This window comes from Diceros bicornis, chromosome 23 (assembly GCF_020826845.1).
Source record: "Diceros bicornis minor isolate mBicDic1 chromosome 23, mDicBic1.mat.cur, whole genome shotgun sequence".
Lineage (NCBI taxonomy): Eukaryota > Metazoa > Chordata > Mammalia > Perissodactyla > Rhinocerotidae > Diceros > Diceros bicornis.
Genome location: NC_080762.1, coordinates 58182052 through 58206295, shown reverse-complemented (window position 1 = coordinate 58206295; position 24244 = coordinate 58182052). Strand labels below are relative to the sequence as shown.

Genomic DNA, 24244 nt, shown 5'->3' with positions numbered 1-24244 from the left:
GTGTGGCAGCAGAGGCCTTTTTGGTGGGAATTTGGAACAACGTTTCCAACTGAGTACATTACTCTCCAGGGCAAACGATTTCTTTAAACAAGACTTTAAAAGATAAGCTTGGTAAAGCTTTCTGGCTATAGTCTCTCTCTTTCTCTCTCTCTCTCTCTAACACACACACACACACACACACACACACACACACACACACACACACACACACACATAAACATCCTGCAGGGCAGAGGGCAGCTGTGTGCTCTGGAGGGGCTCCAGGAAGGTGAAACAGAGCACATTTCCCAGGAAGTAGGCCATCAGGTAGGCAGGAGGTGCCAAGGAGACAAGTAAGTGATGAGTGACGCCCATGACAAAGACAGAGTGTCTTAGAACATCAGAGCTGGGAGGGATCTGAGAACTCTGATGTCCACAGAAGAGGAAGGGACTTATCCAAGGTCACTCCAAGGTCACTTCCAGCGCTGGAATCCAGGCTTAACCTTGGGTCTCCTGGCTTTAGATCCTTGACCTGTACCTGCCCCACAACTGATTCCTTCCTTGCTGGGGAGATGGGCCATCTAAAACGTGCATGTTCAGGAACCACTGTGTCACCTGGATGGCGTCAAGCTCTCATGGTCCACCTGATAGCCAGAAAACTTCCTCAAACCCCATCCCACATATTCCTGAGGATTTTCAGGGTCTTCCATTTTCCTAGCCATGTCTGGTTTCCAATTCTGCTCTCCTGACCTCTAATATCACTTCTCACAGTGGCTGTCTTCACTCAGTCTTGACTGCTCCTTGCCCCCGTGTGGTCACTCCACGTGCCCATCAGGTGGAGCTAGATTCTGCTGCAATTACAAACAGCCTCCGAATCTCAGTGGCATAAACAACAAAGATTGCTTTCTCTCTCACATTGTGTAGTCCATTGTGTGTTCTGCTCCACAACATTCTCACTCAGAGACAGGGACTCAGTCTGATGGGGCTTCACCATCAGGAAATTCACCAGTCCCATGGCAGGGGAAGGATCATGACAAATCATGCCTGACAGCTCTGCTCATGTTTCACTGGACAAAGTGAGTCACATGACCACACCCGGACTTCAGGGTCCTGGGCTGTACAGTCCTGCCTTGTACCAGGAGGAGAACCAGAGTATCCAGGAAAGCCCTAATGACACCCAACTGGCTCCTCCTTCAGTCCCCAAGCCCCTGACACCAGCCAAGTATGGACCAGACTTTCTGAATGGTTTAGATACAGTCAAGGGGTTTTCCAGTACTGAAACAGAAAACAGCTTAAATGTGAATAGAAGACATACCTGCCCTCCTGTCACTCAGCCTTTCCTGCTACAGGGATTTCTTGCTGACCTCCTCTCCTCACACTGGCCTCTCTCCACACGCTCCCAACTGCCATTTTGTTGGTGGTGGGGGTGTTCATAATCCCTCTATCTGCCAAGACCCTCGTCCCCGTCCAGTGATGTGCTGGAGCTGGCTCATACCAACTTGCAAGTCACTTGTGAAATTTTCAAGAATCTTGTAAGCTTGTTATTCACCCTTCGGTAGCTTAAAATGGGCCAAGGTAGGAATGTTTACACCATGGAAATCGGCCGGTGCTACCAGTCAGAGTTTTTATTTGAGAGAGCTGGTGGTTAATCATTTAACAATATACGATTCTCTATACATTTTTTCAGGACCAGCTAAATACTTTGCTGGGCCCAGTGCAAAATGAAAGTGCAGTGCTCTTAAGAATTTCAGGGCAGCAACAGCGAAGCTTTAAACCAGGTATTAGGCCCTTCTAAGTGGGCTGTTCACAGGTCACACTTCGAGGACATCGGCCCTGTCTCTACTCCCTCTATATTCTCCAGCCCTGGAGCCTCCACCCATAGCCATCTCTTCCTAGAGGTAATGGGAGATGACACATAAACAAAAGTCTGCACAAAATTTATTAAGCAAAACTATCCAGCTTTGCTCAGTCTCTTCTCTCCCACCTAACAGGCCTCTTGGACCTCATCTTTTGTAACCAGAAAGCTCCAAGGACCATCTAAAACAAAGGGAGCATCCTCCTCTGAGAAGAATCCTCCCCTCCTCTAGAATCTTCAGTTTGGCACCATTTCATTGTTTTAATAGCTATTTTTCTCCCATTTATGATTGGAAGTAAGTTGGGACTGCTCAAGCAACCCTAGAAGGCAGGGTAGGAGTTTAGAGATGGTCGTGGTATTTTCCTGGCTTGGAAGCACTCAGAATCCTGGAAGCCTGACTCTGCAAGAAACTGCAGAGATCTCAATTCAGGGTTTAAGGTAAAACTGTAGCCGAGGAATCAGGTTTGCAAACCAACTTTGTCATGGAGAGGGCCGCCTTGACCCCTCCCCAGTCAGCCCCTCTGCAGGGCCCACTCTATGCCTTGAGTCCTGTTTCCCATGTTCCTCCTGCCATCCTCACCCCTGCTGCCCTGCACTCAACACCCTGTCGTACTCTGCATCTTTGTTCACACTATCCCCTCTGCTCCAATTCCTTCCATTCTATAACACACCTGCTGGGCTCCTTTTTGTGTGTGTGAGCAAGATCAACCTTCAACAAATATCCACGCCAATCCTCCTCTTGATGCTGAGGAAGACTGGCCCTGGGCTAACATCTGTGCCCATTTTCCTCCACTTTTATATGGGATGCCACCACAGCATAGCCTGACGAGCGGTGCATGGGTGCAGGCCCGGGATGAGAACCCCAGGCCGCCAGCAGCAGAGCGTGTGCACTTGACCACTACACCACAAGGCCAGCCCAATTGGGCTCCTTTTTTGTCCTGCTAAACCTCTGAGTAGCGCTTGTGGCTTCCATGGTGAGACCCTCCCACTGCAGGAGGTGTGCACCTCTGGTCTGGCCTCACCTTGTTGGAGTATAAGTTACCTCTGTGGGTATCTGACCCGCTTCTTAGGCTGGAAGCTCCTCCAGGGAAGGGATCTGACTTATCCACCTCTGGCTGTGTTTCACCCGTGCCCAGCATGGTGCCCACCACAGAGACTCCATCAGGACATGCTGACAGGATTGGCACAAAGGGAGACAGAGATGGGCATCTCTTAGGCTTGGAACAGGTCAGAGGGAATCGAGAATGAAGGAGAGAGAACTGAGTTGTGTGGCAGCTGTTTAAAAAGAAAGAAGTACAGAGATCTTTAGCAAAACCTTGACTGCTAACAAAAGAGAGAAAACCATGGACTAATTCCTCCGTCAATGACTGCACTGACTAAATGAATTCTGGATTAAAGACACTGTCTCTAGAGAGAGGAGTGGGGTGGGGCAGGAGCCAACGAGCAGTGCACCTAAGGGGTGTGGCAAACGAGGGTTCGACTGTGATGGGCCAAGAAGGCCAGACTGTGTGGTGGCAAGTGGGCAGGGTTCAGCTGAGATGCCAGGCATTGGGCCAGGTTGGGCAGCCAGAGCTAGACTGTAGCCAGAGAGTTGGGGTATAAGCCAAAGTCCCAACTCTCCATGACCATCGTTGACAAAGGTCAACTGAGCAGGCTTGGATGTTAGCCAAGCCAACCCAGATCCAAAGCAAATGCATCCCCAGAAAGGACCTGCAGGATAAGGGAAAGGCAGCCTCTGTGATGTCAGTGGGGCTGGGGCTCCTCCCGCCAACCTGATACTGGCTCGTAGCAGGGGTGGGCCATGTCCCAAGGCTTCTGCAGGGTCCGAAGGTCACAGCTTTCCAGAGCTTTGCCTACCCGGCCCGATCCTTAAATTAGGCTCCCAGACTGCCAGTGCTGCTTTTGCAGGGAGCAGAGAGCCTGACCTGACTGCATCTGGTTTTTGCTCTGGTCCCTGGGGAGTAGGTGTCCTGTAGATGTCTCTGAGAAGAGCGCCATCAGTTTAACATACAGACTACATTTACACACACACACACACCCTGCCATCCTAAAGAGAAAAGAATACCGCGTGCAAATCCCAGAACTGGCCAAGAGAGCAGACTGGGATGGGGGTGCTGACATGAGGGCAGTGAGGGTGCTGACTGGGCATCCACGAGTCTCTGAGCTCTCCACAAGCGTGTGTGTGTGAGTCCCTTAGCTCTTTAGAGTTCAGATCCAAGAACAGCCATTATTTCATGTGCCAAGGTTCTCAGAGAATTGAAAAAACAGAAAAGCCTGCATCAGCCCTGAATATTTCTCCATTAGATATTTTCAGCAGCTCTTCAAGCACAGGCCGGGGTAGTTTTAGCAACCCGAAAGTGGAGATTGGGTAACTGTCCCATTTTGCTCTCAAAGTGCTCCATAGGCTCAATGGTCAGAGCCCATTCATCCTGCAGTTCAGCAAGTGGTCTTGAGGGGACAAAGCCACATGCCCTGAAAAGGGAGGCGAGTTGGCTCTGTGGCATGTTTGTGATTTCCTGAGCTACTATCTTTGGACGTCTGCCACACAGCTCAGGGTTGTCTCTGCGCCCACTCAGCACCTTCCACCCCCTGCTCTTATTGTACTCAGTGAGACCCCAGGGTGGGGGTTTGCCCTCAGTGCACAAACTGCTGGGAGAGGGCACAGTCCCCTGTGACAGCTCCCCAAGGAGGACAACACCAGGGACCTCCAACAGCCAAAGTGCTGGGTCATCACAGAGAGATGGAGCAGAGAACACACGTGGAGAAAGGGACCAGGGAGGGGCATCTGATGTGGCAGAGAAAGACAGAGACCACTGCAGGAAGAGGGGGACAGGCTTCTAGGCTGGGGCTGCCCTGACTCCCAGGGGTTTCACTCTTTCTCTCTGAGCCTGTTTGCCTGTCCACCAATGGGGTGTATGACAGAGTCCCTTTGGCTTCCATTCTGTCGTTCAGCTCAAATCCCAGACACATTGGGGAGGTTCCCAGGTCTCCAGGGTGGTAGGAGCTGAGGGTGTTGAGCAGGGGCAGAGGAGGAACAGTTGGGAGGGGAGGGGGCTGCAGGAAGTAGCAAAAGTCTCTCTGGCATCCTTACAGCTCATCCTAGGAGAGGAGACTCGGGCTGTGTTCTGGAGCTGGCTGACCGGGTAGCATGGGCGGGGAAAAGGGTGCTGGGAGGGGAGCCACAGCAATGTGGCTGGAGGGTGCTCAGAGACCCATTACCCAGCTTGGTGCTAAGCTGCCAGTGAGGAGGCATGATCCCCAGGGCTCTTTAGGTGGTGACAGGGCATGTGCTTGGGAGAATCTGGGTGTTTTTGCTTTTCTAAGTTTTCCCCCAAAAGGGGGTGGTGGAGAGCTAGCATTTACTAAGCACCTTCTCTGCACCAAGCCTTCAAATTTTCCCATTACATACAGGGGTGACCTCATTTCACCTTCATATTTTACGGGAAAGGCCTGAGGTTCAGAGATGTTAGGCATCTTGCTGGAGGTCACACAGCTGAGAAGCAGCATAAGGAGGATTTGAGCCTGCTCTGCGTGAGTCTCAAGCCCTAGCTCTTTTCACATCATCAGTGGCATTTCCTCTGAATTCTCCAGAGCCCTGAGTTCCTCTAAGATCCCTTAGGGTTACCCCAGCAGGTGGGCACTGAGGGTGCCAGGAGGGCTGGCAGTGAGAGCAGCTCCCACCCTCTGCCAGCTTCTGGGGCGTGTGACCCATGTTTACAAAAGTCTGTGTTTGGTTTAGTGGTCTGCTGTCACCATCTTGAAATTTTGTCATTTTTTAAAGAAGGGGTCCTGCATATTTTCTTTGCACTGGGCCTCACAAGTTACATAGTCCATCCCGCTGATGGGGTTTTCACATAAGGTGTCACTTGAGAAAGGTGTTTGCTGCTAGAGTCCCACCGGTGGTGGCAGCCCCTGCCCTCTCCCTGGTGCCCTCAGCTCTGCTGGACTTGGGGGTGAGGGCCCCTTGGAGGGGCAGGAACTCCGTGGCCAGAGCTTACCCTGTGCCTCCTCTGTCAGTGAGGCCATCGTGTGTTTGCACCAGATCTCTACCAAGGGCTGAAGGCCTGCGTCTCCAGCTGGCCCACTGGGGCGTGGATGAGCAGGCAGCCCTGGCAGAGGTCCCCAGGCCTCCTGCTCCGGCCTCCACCTGAGAAGTCCCTCTCCAGGGCCCACTCCTCCAGGCTGGCGGCACTTCCATCCTCCCCGAGTGTAACAGTGGCCCCTTAACAACACAGAATCCCTCAGAAGGAGCAGAAGAGGAAAGACAAGTTGGCAAAAGCTGTTTTTCTAGGAGGAAGAGATATATTTTTAGTTTCTTATCTACATTTCCCTTTTAAAAATAATATATATGAACCCATTTGAGAAAATCTGACAATATAGAGAAGCAGAAAATATTAAAAGCTGTATCAACCATAGTTCTGTTTCTCAAAGATAACCACTGTAAACACTTTGTTGTGTTTTCTTCAAATTTTTTCTATGCACAGATCTTGGGATTTTTCCCCGTTTTATTTACATAATGTCACACATATGAATATTGAATTTGAATCGTAATGTGTTTTTTTTTTTTACTTAAGATTGTAGCACAATTGTTTTCTCATGCTGAAAGTATGCTTTTTGATGGCTGTATGATGCCCCAGTACCTGTGAGCATGCCATCATCCATGCAGCCATCTCCCATCCTTGGCTCTTAAAGTTGTTGCAAATTTTTGTTACTAGAAACACTCATCTCTGCATCTGAAATGTTCATATGAGAGAGCGTCTCCTTGGGACAGGTTTCCAAAAGTAGAATGACTGAAACAAAAGGTAGAAGCACGGTCAAGGCTCCCACTCCGTCCACCCTGCGTCACTGCTCTCCGAGCGGGGTGAACCGCCCTGACGGCCCCGAGGGCTGCACAGCAGGACCCCTGCATTGTGCCTCTCCCACACTGAGTGTGACATTTTGTTGTTCACTTTCCCTAAGTCAGAGAGCTCCACTTTTCCCCAAGGTCACAATGGGAAGCGGCCCTAGAAAGACGAGGTCTGCACTTCCTGTAGCTACGTGGTTGAAGGTGCCGTCCCTTGGGTAGTGGAATGTCCTGTGTAAGCTCCCACTTAGAGTTTATCGCAAAGGAGGCATGCTTCTCTTTTTCAATGGAGTTTATAAGCAGAGGTTTCAGTGGACCCATCCCTGCCAATCAAGTACTGAAGGGCAGGTTTGGGGAGATTGGCTGGGCTTTCGGGGGCTGGAAGGCAGGGGACTGTGTTTCCAAGAGGTTGGGACAGAGCAGGCCAGCAGCAGACCCAAGTTGCTGAACCTTGGGAGGCATGGAAGGACAGGGACACGTGGATAAGTGGACAGGCAGCTGAGGGGACGAGACTCGGGAGGGCATGTCATGTGGGGGATGCACTGGAATGGGGGACTCAGGAGACCTGGTTCAAAGCCAGCTACTGACTCACCTTATGACCTCGGATGGGTCACTTCTGTCACTGGCGGAGCACTCTGGGAGGGAGGCCTCATGGGGGGGAAAGGGCCAAGGGGGATGTGGAGCTGCAATTCACTTACCACAGAGACCTCAGCCAACCCCCTCAAAGCTCCAGAGCTGGGTGGCCCTTCAGACCCTTCAGGAGGCGAGGCACACCACAGCACCCACAACAGCCCCCTCCGACCTTCCAATACACAGGAGTCAGACTAGTCGGGGCCCCATCTCTATAAAGATCTGTGACTCTGATGTTGTCCTGTTGCCTGAGGCCACCTATCTGGCCCTGGATAGGGCAGTGGTGCCAGAGTCATCCCCAAAGGCAAGGGTGTCTCTGGGTGGGAGGTCTGAGCCTGGCCCTGACCTCCGTGGGTGGGGCTGGGTGACCAAGGGCTTGTGGGACATCTCACCGAGCAGACCTGTTGGCCATCCTGCTGCCCATGGTCAATTTCTATCAGGAGTTGGTCTCCAGCCACCAGTACAGCCTGCAGACCCTGGCCCACTGCAAGCAGAACAGTGACTTTGACAAGCTGCTGAAGCACTATGAGGCCAAACTGACTGCAAGGAGATAGTTCTGGAGATCTTCCTCACTGACCCCATGCTCCAGCTGGCACCTAGCCCTGTCCTTGAGGGCGCATGGCTGGGGAGCCTGCTGGGGGGCCATGGCAGTGAGGGCCCCAGCTGGGAGGAAGCCACAACTGGGGGCACCAGGGGGCCATGGCCAGGAGGCCCCAGGCCCTAACAGTCCTCAGGTCTGGGCTGCCTGGAGAATGAAGTTACAGCCAGCCCCTGACCCAGTGGACCGCAGGCCTGTCCAGCCTCACAGAGCAGGCAGTGTGGGAAGGTGAGGGGGAGCTCCTGGTCCTGAGCCCACCTCCAGGCCCTTCTGCTTGCCGGCTTAGAGCCTCAAGCTCTGGGCTCTTGGCCCAGACAAGACCCTGGAAGAGCCTCCACGTTAGAGTCTGAGATCAGAAGTGCTGTGGGTGTCCGTCCTCAGCCTTGCTCATGGGAGTGCTGGGAGCTGCGAGTACCATTCTCCGTCCACTTGGTGTCTCTCTCTCCCTCTCTCCATTGTTGCTATACCTCTGACTTGTTTCATCACTGTCTCTCTCCTTGCCTTTGTCTCCCTGTCCCTCTGTCCTTCCCCATCCTTGCCTCTGTCCCTGTCCCCCTGCCTCTCCCTGCTGCAGATTCCCAGGCATATTCTGACACTGCACGAGATCCTGGCCCACTTTTCACGAGCACATCGAGCCAACAGCTTGGAGAACGCCAGGGCTAAACTGGGGGTGCTGTCTGGGTGAACTCAGCTCCCAGGTGCCCCCCCTGGTGGACAGGCCAGGGCTGAGGATGCTCCCCAGTGGGAGTTTGCTGAGCCCCAGATGGTAAAATGTCAAGTTCAGGTTAGGATCCCAAGGGGTGGGTGTTGGGGGACCCCCAGCCTGTCCCACCTGAAAGCAGGGACACGGAGCAATCTGAGGAGTTCATAGCTCAAGCCCAGGGGGCACTTGGTGGGATTGTGTGGGTGGTGTGCTGTCCCTGGCACAGATGGGGTTCGAGGAAGGGCCATGAGCACTCACGTGGGCCCGCCTGCCAGGGTGGGGATCCGCCAAGGGACTCACAGGCACTCTGCCAACTTCCTCTGTTCTCCAGTGCCAGTGTGTCACAACCTGTGGTATAGGAGCCCCAGAGGGGGTCCTGGGTGATGGGCCTTCAAGTGCCAAAGGCTGCAGTCAACAGCAGGCAGTGACATGGGTGGACAAGCCCATGACTTGGCCAGTGTCAGAGGCCCCAGCCCTCTAGTCAAGGCCCCTCTGCTGCCCCTCTTTCAGTCCCCAAAGCCCAGGGGGAAACTTCCTCTGCCGGGTCAGAAGCAGAGGGATCAGGGAGGTGGCGCCTACAACAGCACAGGCAGCAGTTGACGGTGGCCTGCACCAGGTGGTGGTATGAAGGTGAGCAGGAGGTTCAGATTCTGGGTGTGTTTTGAAGATGGAAACAACAGGATTTTCTGATGCATTAGATGTGGGGAGAGAGAAGATGGGAGTCAAGAGTGATTCGAGAGTTTTTGGTTGAGCAAGCAGAAGGTTGGAGTTGCTGCTAACCAAGATGGGGAAAGGTGCAGGAGGGGCAGGTGTGGAGGGGAAGTCTTTCTTGCTTCATTGGAGCTTTACTGGGGGCGTGTTGAACTTGAGATGGACAACAGTGGTGGAGAGGACAAGAAGGGAGGAGGACGTTTGGGTCTGGAGTGTAAGGGAGTGAGCCATTCAGGAGCCATCAGGTCAGAGGTGGTATTTAAAGTCACATGAGTGGTGCGATCACCAGGGGAGTGAGTTTAGGCAGGAACGAGGTGCATACCAAGAGCTGAGCCCTGGGGTCTGCACCTTATGGAGGCCAAGAGATGATGAGCAGCCTCATACGCAGTGATGGGCTGCCAGAAGCTGCAAGGGAGTGTGGTTCTGCAGCATGTGGGGTACAGTCCCCAGCCCTACCAACCACTCAGTGCCCTAAATGTCTTCCCGTGTCCAGCAAAAGGCAGCCAGTAGGGCCATGTCTCCCAGCCTGGCAGTGGGAGGACCAGGCTGGACTAGGGCAGAGCACAGGCCCCGGAGTGGAGATTCATTCAGGGAGCAGATGTAATCAGAGCGTGATTGTAGACTAACAGAAACCATTGTGGGGTGGGGACCCCAGTCCTCTCATACCCCAAGGAGCCAAATCCTGCACACTTCCCCAAGGAGAAGACTTGGGGCTCCAGCGAGGCTCCTCATCCCTGTGGGATGCCCTGTCCCGGTGCGGGCAGTTGCGAGGAAGGCACATGGGTGCCAAGGCATTTATCCTAAGATTCTGATCCCCTTTCCCAAAGCCTACTCATCCTTTGTTCCACCTGATCACCTGCATCTGACCTGAACACAACCTTAATGGCACAGAAGTGAGTTTTCCCATCGCCCTGACAGCAGCTCTTTCATGCTCCTCTCTCCCCTTGGGGGACTGAGGAAAGCTCCCAGCCAGGCATGAAGCCATCAGATAACCAACCCTCTCTGGCTGTGCTCAGAAACACTCCTCGCCTGGGGCTGGGTCTCTCCTACCTCTGGCCTTTGTCCCGCTTTTTCTCCTGAATCTCATCTGTTGGGCTCACTGTAACCCAGGTCGTCACTTCCAGTTCCCCCGGGAGCCTGTGGCCCTGGGAACTCCTCCCCAGCTGCCTGGATGGTGTGGCTGTCAGCACAAACTCCAGTTGGGGCTGGCAGGAGTCCTGAGCAGCTGCAGCTGGCACTTGTCTAACAGTGAAACTAGTGTTGCTACTCTGGGATCGCCCCCTTGTTTGTAGCAAATACAGCCCTCCTCAGCAAAATCCCCACCCTCGTCAAAAGAAATGGTTCTGCTTACTTTTGCTCACCTCCAAATATGAATCCCTATCCAGGGAACTAGCATATCCTTGAAAGGTGCCTCCCTGTGCCCTGTCCCTTCCAGAAGAGGGCTAGGGCCTGGGCTGCTGAGAAGAGCATTGCTGGGAGAGACAGACTGAGGCTCCTAAGTAAGAGACCCCATCTCCATGACCCAGTCTGATAACCAGAAAACAACGGATAATAATAGTTTTATAATAACACCTTTGCAACCAGTGATACTAGCAACAGCGATCACGGCCCTTTACTCAAGCGCCTGCCATGTGCTGGGCCTGAGGTCAGCAAGTGAAATGCATTCTCTTCCATCCTCACTCCGACCTTCTACAGGTGAGCAAACTGAGGGTCGGAGGGGCTCAGTAATTTGCTCATCACGCTGAGTTCATTAATTAGAGATGCAGCTCGACCAGTGTCATCTCTCATTGCTGGGAGGGTTAAACTGGACAGTGTCTACTACCACACACATTAACCAGCCCTCTTGGTGATCTGGTCGTGGTTGTAGAATTTGAGGCATCAGCAGACAAATAAGAGGTTTTGTGCTTTTCTTGGAGTAGGTGGGGTAATTTCTCCAGAAGCTCCTCCCCACATGATTACTAACCTCCTAAGACTCCTGAAAACCCACCAAGGCTCTTAGCAAAGTTGGTAACTCACAGGCTTCTTTTCCCACCACTGCTATTTTTTTTTTTTTTTTGGTAAGGAAGATCAGCCCTGAGCTAACATCCATGGTAATCCTCCTTTTTTTCTTTTGCTGAGGAAGACCGGCTCTGAGCTATCATCTATTGACAATCCTCCTCCTTTTTTTCCCCAAAGCCCCAGTAGATAGTTGTGTGTCATAGTTGCACATCTTTATAGTTGCTGTATGTGGGACGCGGCCTCAGCATGGCCAGAGAAGCGGTGCATCGGTGCAGGCCTGGGATCCGAACCCGGCTCGCCAGTAGCAGAGCGGACGCACTTAACCGCTAAGCCATGGGGCCAGCACCTGGACAACAGTTTTAAAGTGGAGTTTGTTATGCTGCTGTAACAAACTAGCACAAATTTCATGGCTTAAAACTACTCAGAAGGTGTGTTTTGTTGATGTCTGTGTGTGTTTAGAGAATTCAAGTCACTGTGGGCTCTGAGTGGTCTGTATGTGTGTCTGAGTTTGTGTGTATGTTCTGAGTATCAGTGTGCATTATCAGGTGTAGTTTACAGTCTGAATGCTGATGGTCATTTGCAAATAGTGTGTGTGTGGGATGGTGTCAGCATTTCCATGTGTTCAGATGATGTCTGTCATTGTAGGAATGTGTGGAATAAATATGTTGTTACAGACTAGCATGGGCACCAACACTGTTTGCCTGTTACTAGTTCAACACTCAACATCCCTGAAGAAACATTGAGTCCAGACATTCACAGGCCCCATCAGGCCCACAGAGATCCTACTCAGCTGTTTTCTTCCCATCACAGAAATATGAACAGGTAGCCAAGGACCACTTGATATTTGAAGAATTCCTCTAGCATGAAAAATGGAGCAAGAAACACATACACTGAAGTGAGGGACTAAAGGAGCAGCAAGGAAATCCAGAGATCATAGTGAAACTTCAATTGCATATCTAGTAACATCTTCAAAACAATTAGACATGGGCCGGTCCCATGGCCTAGTGGTTAAGTTCAGAGAACTCCACTTCAGCAGCCCACGCTCCGTTCCTGGGAGTAGACCTACACCACTCATCAGTGGCCAGGCTGTAGTGGCAACTCACATGCAAAATAGAGGAAGACTGGCACATATGTTAGCTCAGGGTGAATCCTCAGCAAAGAAAAAAAGAAAAGATAAAACATCCATTAAGTGTATATGTATGTATTGATGTTACCGCACAATATTGGGGTTCTCTTTCCCAATGCACATTAAAAAAGCCAATTATTCTGGCATCAACTTTTGGGAAAAGAATTGTAGCTTTATTTTGTGAGATTTATCTACAAGGAGACAGGGCTCATGTGTCTGTCTCAGATCTGTCTCCCCGATGCAAGGCTTGGGGCACAATTTATGGGATGAAGGGCAGGTTGGTCTGACATGTGGAGGTAGATGATTGGAAGTAAGGAGAAATGAGGTAATTGATGATCTTCACAAACAAAGTCAAGCTTTGTGGCTCTTCATCTGATGTGTGTTCAGAAATTGGCAGTGTTATGATGATCTGAGGATGGAGCTTTTAGCTCCTTGATATAAAAAATGGCATTTATTGAGCATTTGCGCAGGCCTAGTTGATGGGTTGGTGGTCTCAACTGGCCTTAACTGGACTAGGGGTCTCAGTTCCTGAAAGAAAACTCTTAACTACTCTGTTGATAAGGAGTCAGTTGAACTGGTCCTGGAGGGCCCATGGTTATGTTGGTATATGCATATATATGCATATGCATGAGATTATCTGTATGTGTGTTAAATATAGAGTATACACAAAGCCAGACTCTAGTTAAAGTGGTCAGGACAGATTTTAATCAGTAATATACCACTGCAATAGGGAAGAGGGAACAGGATGAACTGAACTCAATTTGATTTGTACAGAAGTGACTGGCCATTTGAAAGGGAGAATGAGGGAGCAGGCAGAGGGGTGAGCAGGGGCTCAGTCGAGTCAGGGAGGGGAAAGTTACAGTGTTGGTCAGTGCAGTGTGATCTGGCCAGTTGTGTCTGCTGGTTGGAAATGATCAAAGTTTCACTTCTCTCCTCTCACAGAGTCTGGGACAGACACCCTGTCCTCAGCTCAAGGAATGGCTCTCAGGACCTTGAGAAATGCACTCCTGGGTTATTGGAGACACATATAGAACTGAAAAGGACAAAGGAAATATTCACAGTTGTAAGCACTTTTGGGTAAATGCTCTAAGAAAAGGATGTCAGGGGACAATGATCGAGTGTTGGCCAGAACAAACAGTCAATTCTTTTGGCTGCCTTGAGCTTTCTCTGGCAGGCACTTTAAGGGGGCAGGGGTCATCCTAAGGAAGTGGATTTGAGCTGTTAGAAACTATGTCAGCGTTTAAGTCTTATAACGTGTGTAGGGGGGTGAAATGATTTGTGCTGAGAGGCCATAGTTATAATTGGCCAAGATTGAGACCTAGTCAAGAAGAGGGCTCAATGGAGCCTGGCTTGAGTTTGGTCAAGTACAGGATCATATATAGAAATAAGATATGTACATTTTTTGAATAATATAAATCATTATATTGAACAATATGTTGAATTAAATAATATATATTTAATGAATATATATTGAATGTGTATAAATAAGTATGTGTATATATATTTGAATTAAATCATATAAATATATAGAAGAGAGTGACATCAGCATCATGGCAGAGTGAGCTTCCCCTATTGAACTCTCCTCCTCTAAGACACAAGAAAAAGGACATTCATATTCCAACAGAAGCTATTCACAAATAATATAAATATATATATGATTTAAAGGAATATTCAGACATAATAACAGAAGATTCCAGGGCCAGCCCCATGGCTTAGCGGTCAGGTGCACGCGCTCTGCTGCTGATGGGCCAGGTTTGGATCCTGGGCACGCACCAATGCACCCCTTCTCTGGCCATGCTGAGGCAGCGTCCCACATACAGCAACTAGAAGGATGTGCAACTATGAAATACAACTATCTACTGGAGCTTTGGGGGAAACAAAAAAAGGAGGAGGATTGGCAATAGATGTTAGCTCAGAGTCAGTCTTCCTCAGCAAAAAGAGGAAGATTAGCATGGATGTTAGCTCAGGGCTGATTTTCCTCACACACACACAAAAAGAAATTTCCAGAATTGATAAAAGACTTCTATTCTAGATTCAGGCAGCTGAACACATCTCAAGCACAATTAAAACAAAAAAATCTAGAGTCAGATCCATCCAGGGAAACCAAAGAACACCAAATACAAAAGAAGATATTCAAAGCCCCACAGAGGGACAGAACACTTACAGAGACTTACATTTAGACCTATGATACATTTCTTAACAATGGAAGGCAAGAGAGAGTTGGATTAAATCTTCAAGGTACAGAGAGAAAATAACTTTCAGTGTATACCCAATCAAACCATATCTCAAGAACTGGGGTGAATTAAAGATATTTTTTTTTTTTTTTTTTTTGTGAGGAGATCAGCCCTGAGCTAACATCCGCCAATCCTCCTCCTTTTTTGCTGAGGAAGACGGCCCTGGGCTAACATCGGTGCCTATCTTCCTCCACTTTATATGGGACGCCGCCACAGCATGGCTTACCAAGCAGTGCGTCGGTGCGCGCCCGGGATCCGAACCAGCGAACCCCGGGCCGCCGCAGTGGAGCGCGCGCACTTAACCGCTTGCGCCACCGGGCCGGCCCCTAAAGATATTTTTATGCAAACATTTACTAAGAGTATTACCACCAACAAATGCTCATTAAGGAACTTCTAATGAATGTACTTTAAGGGGGCCAGCCACCCAGTGTAGAGGTTTAAGTTCAGCACGCTCTGCTTCCAAGGCCTGGGTTCATGGGTTCAGAGCCTAGGCGTGGACCTACACCACACATCAGCCATGCCACGGTGGTGACACACATCAAAATAGAGGAAGATTCGCACAGATGTTAGCACAGAGCTAATATTACTCAAGGAAAAAAAATAAAAAGTAAAATGAATGTACTTTAACAAAAAATTGATAGAAGAAATGCTAAGATGTAAAAATGGATCATCAGGATAAAAAAGGGTAAACATCTGAATAAATCATTGAAAGTATGACTTTACCAAACAATAATAATATTGACAATGTATAACTGATGGAGTTAAAAACTAATGACAAGGGAACTTCTGTTTTAGAGTAGACTAAGACAGGAAAGCATACTTGCTGCAAAACTGGACACAGCCAGATAAATTATAGATATATTTTTAGAGCATCAGAGAGCTTCAGAACCAACCAACTAAAATTCCAGAAAGAAGAAAAACACTTTTATGTGAGCAAGGATTTTTATCTTTCTTTCTCCTGCAGGCGTTTTCTGATTCAGGGTGCTTGCCGAGGATCTGGCTTGCTCAGCCCGAGTCTCGGCTAGGGAAAAGAGAAACTAGCCAAACTTGTAGTGATTCTGCAGGACTGGTGTGGCAGAGGAAACCTGAGGGCTTTCAGACACACAAACTGCTCTTCCTCACAGCACCTGTGCTAAGTTTTGGTACAACACAGGAATCTGGGGAACTAGGCCAAAAGCTTCCACGAAGCAAAGTGAAACCTCCAGCAGTGGTGGAAGTGGCCGAAGCCAAACATACTATTAGTCTGACCTTCAGGGAATGTGCCATATTGTGAAGCGATGTAAGGTAGGAGGTTGGAGAACTGCGCTGAGATGTCTGAAGGGCATAGCTGAATTTTCTGTGGGCTCCCAAACCACAGGAGACAGAGATCTACCAGACTTAGAACCAGAGGGAGAGGAGCACAGCAAACAGGAACAGGGGAAAGCGGAAGGGCTGGGTTTACTAAAAGTGAGACCCGGCCCCAACTCTGATCAATGTCTGATTGGACTCAGGTGCTCCAACCTCACTCTGTTTCCCAAGGAAGGAAGACAAGTTCATGTAGAGCCTCTCGAGTTACATTACACAGACCTTCCAAAGACACTGGTGAGAGGATGGAGAAGGCAAGCCACAGACTGGAAGAAGACTTTTGCCAATCACATATCTGACAGGACTATGAAGAACTCTCAAAACTCAGCAATAAGAAAATCCAAGTTTAAAATGGGCACAGATTTGGAGACTTCACTAAAGACGATACACAGATGGCAAATAAGCACATGAAAAGATGCTCAATGTCATTAATCATGAGAAAAATGCACATAAAAACCACAGAGACATACTGCTACGTACCTATTAGAATGACTAGAATTAAAGAGGTTGACCATACCAAGTGTTAATGAGGATGGAAAGTAACTGGAACACTCCTACATTGCTGGTGGGAACACAAAGTGGTTCAGCCTCTTTGGAAAACAGTTTTAAAGTGGAGTTTGTTATGCTGCTGTAACCAATTAGCACAAATTTCATGGCTTAAAAACAACTCAGATTTATTGTTTTACAGTTCTGTAGGTTAACAGTCTGACACGGGTCTCCTTGGGCTAAAATCAAGGTGTTCTTTTTGGGGGACTCTAAAGGTTAATCCATTTCCTAGCCTTTTCAAGCTTCTAGAGACAACCACATTCCTTAGGCTGTGGCCCCCCTCCTCCACCCTCAAAACCAGAAACTCTGCATCTCTCTGGCCCTGCTTCCCTTGTTGCATCTTTTTCTACTCTGCTGCTTCTCTTTCCCTTTTAAGGGCCTTTGTGATGCACTGGGCCCACCTAGATAATCCAGGATAATCGCCCTATTTTGAAGTCAGTTGATTAGCAACCTTAATTCCATCTGCAAATTTAATTCACCTTTGGCAAGTAAACTAATATATTCCTATGTTCCAGGGATTAAGACACATTTGTGGGCCATGACTTTGCTACACAAACAGTTTTTAAAATAAATTTAAACATACACATACCATGTGACCCAGCAATTCCACTTTTAAGTGCTTACCCAAGAGAAGAAGACTTATGTTCACACAAAAACTTGTTTGCAAAGATTTATAGCAGCTTTATTCATAGTCAAAAAAGACAAAACTGAAAATAACTCAAATGTCCTTCAACTGGTGGATGGATAAACTGTGGTACATTCATACAATGGATACTACATTCAGCAATAAAACAGAAGGAAGTGCTGATACAGGCAACAACATGGATGAACACTAAAATGAATGTATTGTGCTAAATGAAAGAATCCAGACTCAAAAGGCCAAATGCTGTAGAATTCCATTTATATGATATTCTAGAAAGGACAAACCATAGGGAAAGACAGCAGATCATTAGTCTCCAGGGGTTAAGGGTGGGGGAAGAGTTGACTACAAAAGAGCAGCTGAAGGGAGTTCTGGGTGCTGGAACTGTTCTGTATATTGAATGTGGTAGTGGCACAGCTCTCTGCATTTGTCAAAAGTTGTAACAAGAGGAAAACAAATACATCATTGCTCACCCATCAGATTGGCAAACCTTTAAAAATCTGACAATGCCAATCTGACAATTCCCAGGGCAAGGATGACCCATACACTGTTGGTGGGAATGGAAATTGTTAAAACTTCAGAGGATGATTTGGCTGCAGCTCGTCAAGTTGCCGATGCACATCAGCCTTTGGCCCAGCAATCCACTCACAGGTAGGTGTCCATTCTAGGGAATCCATGTGTGATCGAGGAGACACACATAAGGATAGTCATTAGACATGGTAGGAGAATGAATTAATTGTAGTTAGTAGTTATTTTAAAAAGAAAGGAAAAAATGCATATGGGAAAGAATCAACCCTGCTGGCTACATATATGATCTGAGAAGGCAACTCATTAGTTTGTCTCCTTAATAGTATGTATACAGCACAGAGAGCACTGTACTAGGAATCTGGAGACAAGCATCCGAGCATTTACTTCCAACTCTGTCACTAAGTAGCAGTCAGACTATGGATGACTTAACTCAAGAAACCTCACTTTCCATTTCCTGGAAAATGAAAAGTTTAGGCTCTACAACCACTAAAATTATTTCCATCTCCACGATTCTATGATTCAATAAGCCAACTATCAAAAATTATATTCCAAAGTACCTATGTTGAGAAACTGTTCTTCCCAGACACCCTGAAATCAGAAACTATCAGAGAAATAGGACTTCTTAATATGTTGATACATAAAATGGTCCAAATTTCTTGGTATGTCTATGACCAGCTTTTTAATCAAGATCGTAACTCAGAAAGAGCGTATAAGCAGCTAAACCCACCATATTGACTCGGGTCACCCTCAGGTAAAACTAATATATCTTCTCCCATTTTAACATTCCAAAACAAGTTCCCCATACTAATGAGTCCATCTTGTCAAGTTCAGGTCTGTCTAGCCAAAAGTCATTCATGTATATGATAAGATTTACTTGATTTTTTAACAAAGATAAAATGATGAATGGCTTTTTGTGTTTTGCCTGTTTCATCTATAAAGCTCTTACATTACAATTTAATAGCTTCAGCCTGCTACAATAATTTAAAGAGCCTTTTGAAACTTGTAATATGCCACGTCCAACATGATCTAGTAAAAAAACCAGTAGTTCAGAATCCAAAAAGCTTAGTTAAAAATTTCAGTACCACCAATACTTCCACTTCAAAGACACCAATAACAAGTCATTTGTTCCTACTGCAGAATTTAATAGGTTATTAACTTCTGTTAATCATCCAAAAGCATAATTAGGATGTTATCATTAAAATGTATTTTTTAATCAGAAATATTAAAACTAATGATTAAACTATTAAATTAAATAATTAACTAAATATTAAAACTAATGGCAACTAACGATCTGTTGTCTTTCTTTATGGTTTATCTTTTCTAGAATATCATATAAATGAAATCCTACCGTATTTGGCCTTTTGACCTTTCACCATGTCAGTCAAATCAAAATTTCAAAATTCTTGTTCTATGGGCTTTCCAAATCTAAATTCTTACGATTCTAAATGAGTACGGAGACAAAACACACACTACATACTACTTCTAAAAACCTCCTCCTTATCCGATTTTAATTTTAGCACCAACTGCCAAGAAAAACCTTTCCACTGAAACCTAAATTCCATACACATTATGTCAATCATCAATTGATCAGTCATCAATCTATCTTAACCAAAGGTGAGTTATTATTAGGAAGTTACATAATTTTCACCAAGGATTGTTGGAAGCTCCGTTCATTGAATGCAGTTTACAACAATTCACAGGCTTCAAAGTTCCCCTTGCAAATATAGAGTCAATTATCAGAAACCATTGATGGGATTAGGCTTTTCTATAAAGGTGGTCCCAAGGAAGTAGGAACGCTTATTTGTTTAAAGAACGCAATGAGGAGCCCAATAGCCTGCGCGGAGTCAGGCAGAGGAGCGCTGACCACTGGCTGTCTTCTGAAGGAAAGTGTTCACCCCAGGATGTCGCGACCTGGCCTAGACAGGGTCCTGGGAGAGCGCGAACTCAAGGGCGCACACAGAGGGCAGGCGACTCCCTGCCGCCCCCTGCACCTCTGCTGGGTGGGCAGGAGGCCCTGCCGAGGTGGGGCCCCGCCAAGGCAAAGGGGCCCGCCGGCCAGGCGACGCTCCTCTGCTCCTCCAAGGGACAGAGGTTTGGCTCCCCCGCCTGAGGCAGCCCGCCAGCAGCCCCGTCCCCATCCGCCGCCCCCGACACCGCGCTCCCGCCATCAGCGGCGGAGATCTCCTCGCGGAGCCCGCCGCCCACTGCCCACCGCCTACCTTGGCGCCGCCTCCTGCCCAGCGCTCCTCCACACTGCAGAAAGGAGAGCTCCACAGCGCTGAAAATCCTGGAGGAAGGATCCAGAAACTGCCAATCCCCACACACAAACCAGCGCAGCCGCCACCTCCGCACCAGGGACCCTGCCTCCGGTGCACGCGTCACGCAGCTCTCCAGCTCGCCGGCCCCTCTGCCGCTCTGAGCGCCGGTTCTGCGCATGCGCGGGCCTCTGAGGATACAATGGGAACGGCTGGGGGGGGCACGGCCTGGGCATGGGCGCGTGGTGACCCAGGTGTCCATGAGACGAGAGCAGGAGCTGGCTGGCGCTTTGCAGCCCTTGACTCTGCTCTCCCTGGATGACCGTCAGCTCCTGGAGAAGATCTGCCTTCCCTTGAGGCGGCTCCTCTTGTCCTGAGAAGTGCGTCACATGATCTAACATTTGTTTAAAAAAGAATGATGACATTCTTAACACCTGAAGTGTGTCGTGTCCCCAGAAGAATTCTCTGCTTCCCCAGAAGACTAGACAGCGAGCAGCTGGGACCGAGTTCTGACCCAGGAAGGAAAGATGCTGAGTGCGAAGCCATCTCCCTCCACCAACTCCTCACCCTGATCTGTGGCCTTGATGGGGTGACAGCGCTGGGGACTTGTGCAGGTGACAGTGCTCAAGTGTTTGCCCACCGTATTACATTTCTTATGGTTTAGTGGTTAAAAGAGGAGGCAAGCTGTCAGTTTTTTAGACAATTTCACTTGCAGAAATGTCTTTGGACAAAGAAGTTTGTTTTCTTCTGATTTTTATAATCAACAACAATAATTAAAATACTTATTTTCTTAATCTCATTGGCATGCTAAAACAAACAAGTCACTTGGTTTTCACTAAATTGGCCACATTTTCATTAAAACTTTGGAAGTATTGCTGTTTGAGGTAAAGAAAGCATCTGGGAAGAACAATTACCCTTAGTTGACATCTTCCCAGATAAATGTACAAACACAGAGCTATGAGCCGTTTTGACGGGCCTGGCAAATCCAGTTTGAGTTCTAGAATGGATCATCCAAAGTAAGGTTAAATTAGTAATTTTCTGAGGAGTTTGCAAGTAAATGATCATGTTGACTTCATCAAATAGGTCTGGTGATTTAAATGAAGTTTGAGTTTAATGATAAAAGTTTTCAAGAGACTGAGAAATATTAAGTACACGTACTTAAAAACGTGTAAATTAAAGTAAAGCCTGGCATTATCCTCTTTAAAACAGAGTCACAGTAGCACTATTGTCAAGGTATGACAAGGAATAGAAATGTTTTATAGAGTCAATTCTTCACTTCTAAAGGACCTAATGTGACATTCTAGAAATCTCCATAGTCTTTCAGTCATCTACATTTAAATTGCTCAATTTATATTTTAAAGACTAATGAATCTGAGGGCTAAATATTCAAGGTCAGTGTTTAATTGTTTTTCATTGTTGCAAAGTACATGGGTATAAAGTGTGGCTGAAATCCATGGTCTTGGAGAAGAAAAATACACAGAACTTATTTATCACTCTCACAGTGTGTCCTGACTTAATCCTACAAATGTTCCAAGAATAAAGCCTCAGTGAATTCCATTCTGTTCTTAGATATGAAATTTCATTCATAATGAATAGTCTCAAATTAGGCTCCAGCTAGTAATTATATTCCTGATGCAAATAGGCAATAAAAAAGAATCCGTGTTTGATTAAATTGGGCTCAAGAGGACCACTTAGAACGAAAATTTGTTTTTTGCTTTGTTTTTCTTTATCGATGTCTTTCTTTCTCCTCAGTGGATTTGGCAGATAAATGACACAGAAAGCTGAGAGACTGGAGGGCAGGGTCTTGAAGAATATGGGGTTTCCTCATCTTCAAGATCTTTTTATCTTTCAAATTCTATGATTTTTGCTATTTATATAGGGATTCATTTTTTTTCCGTTATTTCTAATAGTGATCATAATAGTGAAACTAACAAAACCTGTGGAACATTTTTCATCGTAAAAATTTACGTTATTCTGACAACTTAATATTTTAAAAAGCCATTAACAGCTAATCTGATGCTCAGAGGATTTTTAGGGTAGTGAGACTGTTCTGTACATAATGGTGGCTACATGTCACTATATGTGTGTCAAAACCCATGGAACTGTACAACACAAAGAGTGACCCTCAAACTAGGCTCTGTAGTTCATAACAATGTATCAATATTGTTCATTCATTATAACAAATGTATCACACTAATGCAAGGTGTTAATAATAGGGGAGATGGGGCTTGGAGGAGAGGAGAGGGGCAGTGCGGTGGGTGTATGGAACGCTATGTACTCTCTGTTCAATTATCTGTAAATCTAAAACTGTACTTTTAAGAATCAAATTTTTTAAAGTTTTTTTGAAAGGCACTGAAAGGTAATTTAACAGTGTAAGGCATCTATTTTGTGCAGAAGGGCAAGGAAAGAAGAAGGTGAAATGATTTAAACAGTTCACCTTGTGAAAGTTTGAATTGTGGTGTGTTTCTGAAGCCTTAGACAAGGGCAGGACATAGAATTTGAGACAGGAATGAAATAAAGGAGAAGGAAGACATCAGCGTGATCAGACCTGATCAATTAATATTTAGGACAAATTACTATATTGGGTGGATTTGTTTTTTAGAAACCTTACACCTTTCTATGAAAGCCACACGTGCACAGTATCAACAGGTGTGTTTCCTACCGAGCGGCACCTGCTTCTCTCCCTCTGCATCTTCTATTCCTTTACCCCGCCTCTCACTACCTCTGACTGATGGTCGCTGTTTCTATCTTCCTTCCTCACTCTCCCTCTCTCCTTTTTTTTTTTTTTTCTCTTTGTGCTTTCTCCTCTAACACATCAGACTAACCATAACCTTCCTGGTCATTGTTTAGTTCCACTGAAAGAAGTCAGTGGTTTCCATCAAGAAATGATAGATCAGTGTTCTGGGAAAATTTTCTCTATTTCAGCTACTTCTCCACCCTCAATCTGAAGCAGGAAAATTTCTTGAACGTTGAACCAATTTTTTATATTTTTTTCTTTTTTGAATCCAAATTTCAGAGCTCCTGGTTGTACTGGAAAAATTCCTGAAGAAGGCTGCCTGGAGTTGAGCCGATAGTTCTTCCTATAAAAAGAACCATAAAAAAGAATCCTTATTTTGTCCATGGGGCCTCAGGAGAAGCCCTCGTGAGAGAGGAATCCTTGCTAACCCTATGTTGTACCTAGGACTGGCTTCTCCTAAGACAGTGGTTCTCGAACTCCAGTGTGCATTAGAACTGTGTGGAGGTCCCCTACAACACAGAATGCTGAGCCCATCCCAGAGTTTGTGATCCAGTAGGATGGCGGACCCGAGAATTTACGTCTCTGACCATTTCCTAGGTGATGCTCCTGAACCAGCTACACATTGAGAACCACCGGCTTAGAAACCTTAGGTTTCAAAGGATGCTTTCCTTGAGCAGACAGCCAAAACTATCAAAATCTTAATCAAGATTCACCAACAACTTCAATGTGTTGGCATTTGGATCTAGAGGCTCCTGAATTGTAAGAGACTAAAGCAAAGATTACGCTAAGTTCAAGGTTTGTGACTCTCCTAAGTGTTGCCCAATTCCTTTGCTTGCTTCCCTTGACCCCTACCTGGCTAGAAAAGAATATTAAAAACAAAGCCATCTTTGATTATTTAATCTTCAGTCAATTAAGACATTTTTGAGTAAGATTTTTTTTGACAGAATAGCCAACTTTCTTTTATCTACACTATTGGAAACAAATTATTAGTGATAACAATGGTTATTTACTGAGGACCTAATATGTCTCAAGCCCTTTACATACTTTTATTCCTCTGCTTCTCAGAACCCTATAGCATCCCATGTGTGTTCACTGTTTCTCCACCACTCCTCTAATGAAACCCCAGACCACACTCATATTTGACTTCACCATGCCTTCTCTCATTTAATTTAGCAGTAGATTAAAATTACAGAAGAAACTTGAAGGGGTTGTGAACCCCAGCAGGAGAAGGTCTAAAGTCTATCCAGGACAAATGGCTTAATGTTTGTTTCTGAGAAGTTTCCAGGGACAAAAACTCCACAACCTCCAGAAACTAGTTCTGTTGAATATTAATATCTCTAATCAATGATATACATTAATTAATTGGTTTTTTATTGATTGGTTGATTGTCTGCTATATTACTTTGCCATATGATAAAATTTTTCTTCGTGTTATTTAAATAATTTTCACTTTATATCCACTTTTTAAAGTTAGCCTTCTCTGGACTTCCTCATACATTGAAGATGGTAATTGTCACC

The 24244-nt window shown here is 46.8% G+C and overlaps 1 protein-coding gene across 2 annotated transcripts in view; it reads right to left on the bottom strand.

Moving 5' to 3' along the window:
* The window catches only part of LOC131420602 (ral guanine nucleotide dissociation stimulator-like), a 115820-nt gene that overhangs the window by 29356 nt on the left and 62220 nt on the right, over positions 1 to 24244 (bottom strand). Inside the window, exon 1 of one of the 2 annotated variants that reach the window (XR_009223573.1) lies at positions 19955 to 20336. The exons of the other annotated variant lie outside the window; for it this stretch is intronic. The gene's annotated coding sequence lies outside the window, so the exon portion shown is untranslated. Of the gene's footprint in view, positions 1 to 19954; positions 20337 to 24244 lie in introns of those variants that run through there. 2 annotated transcript variants of the gene reach the window in all.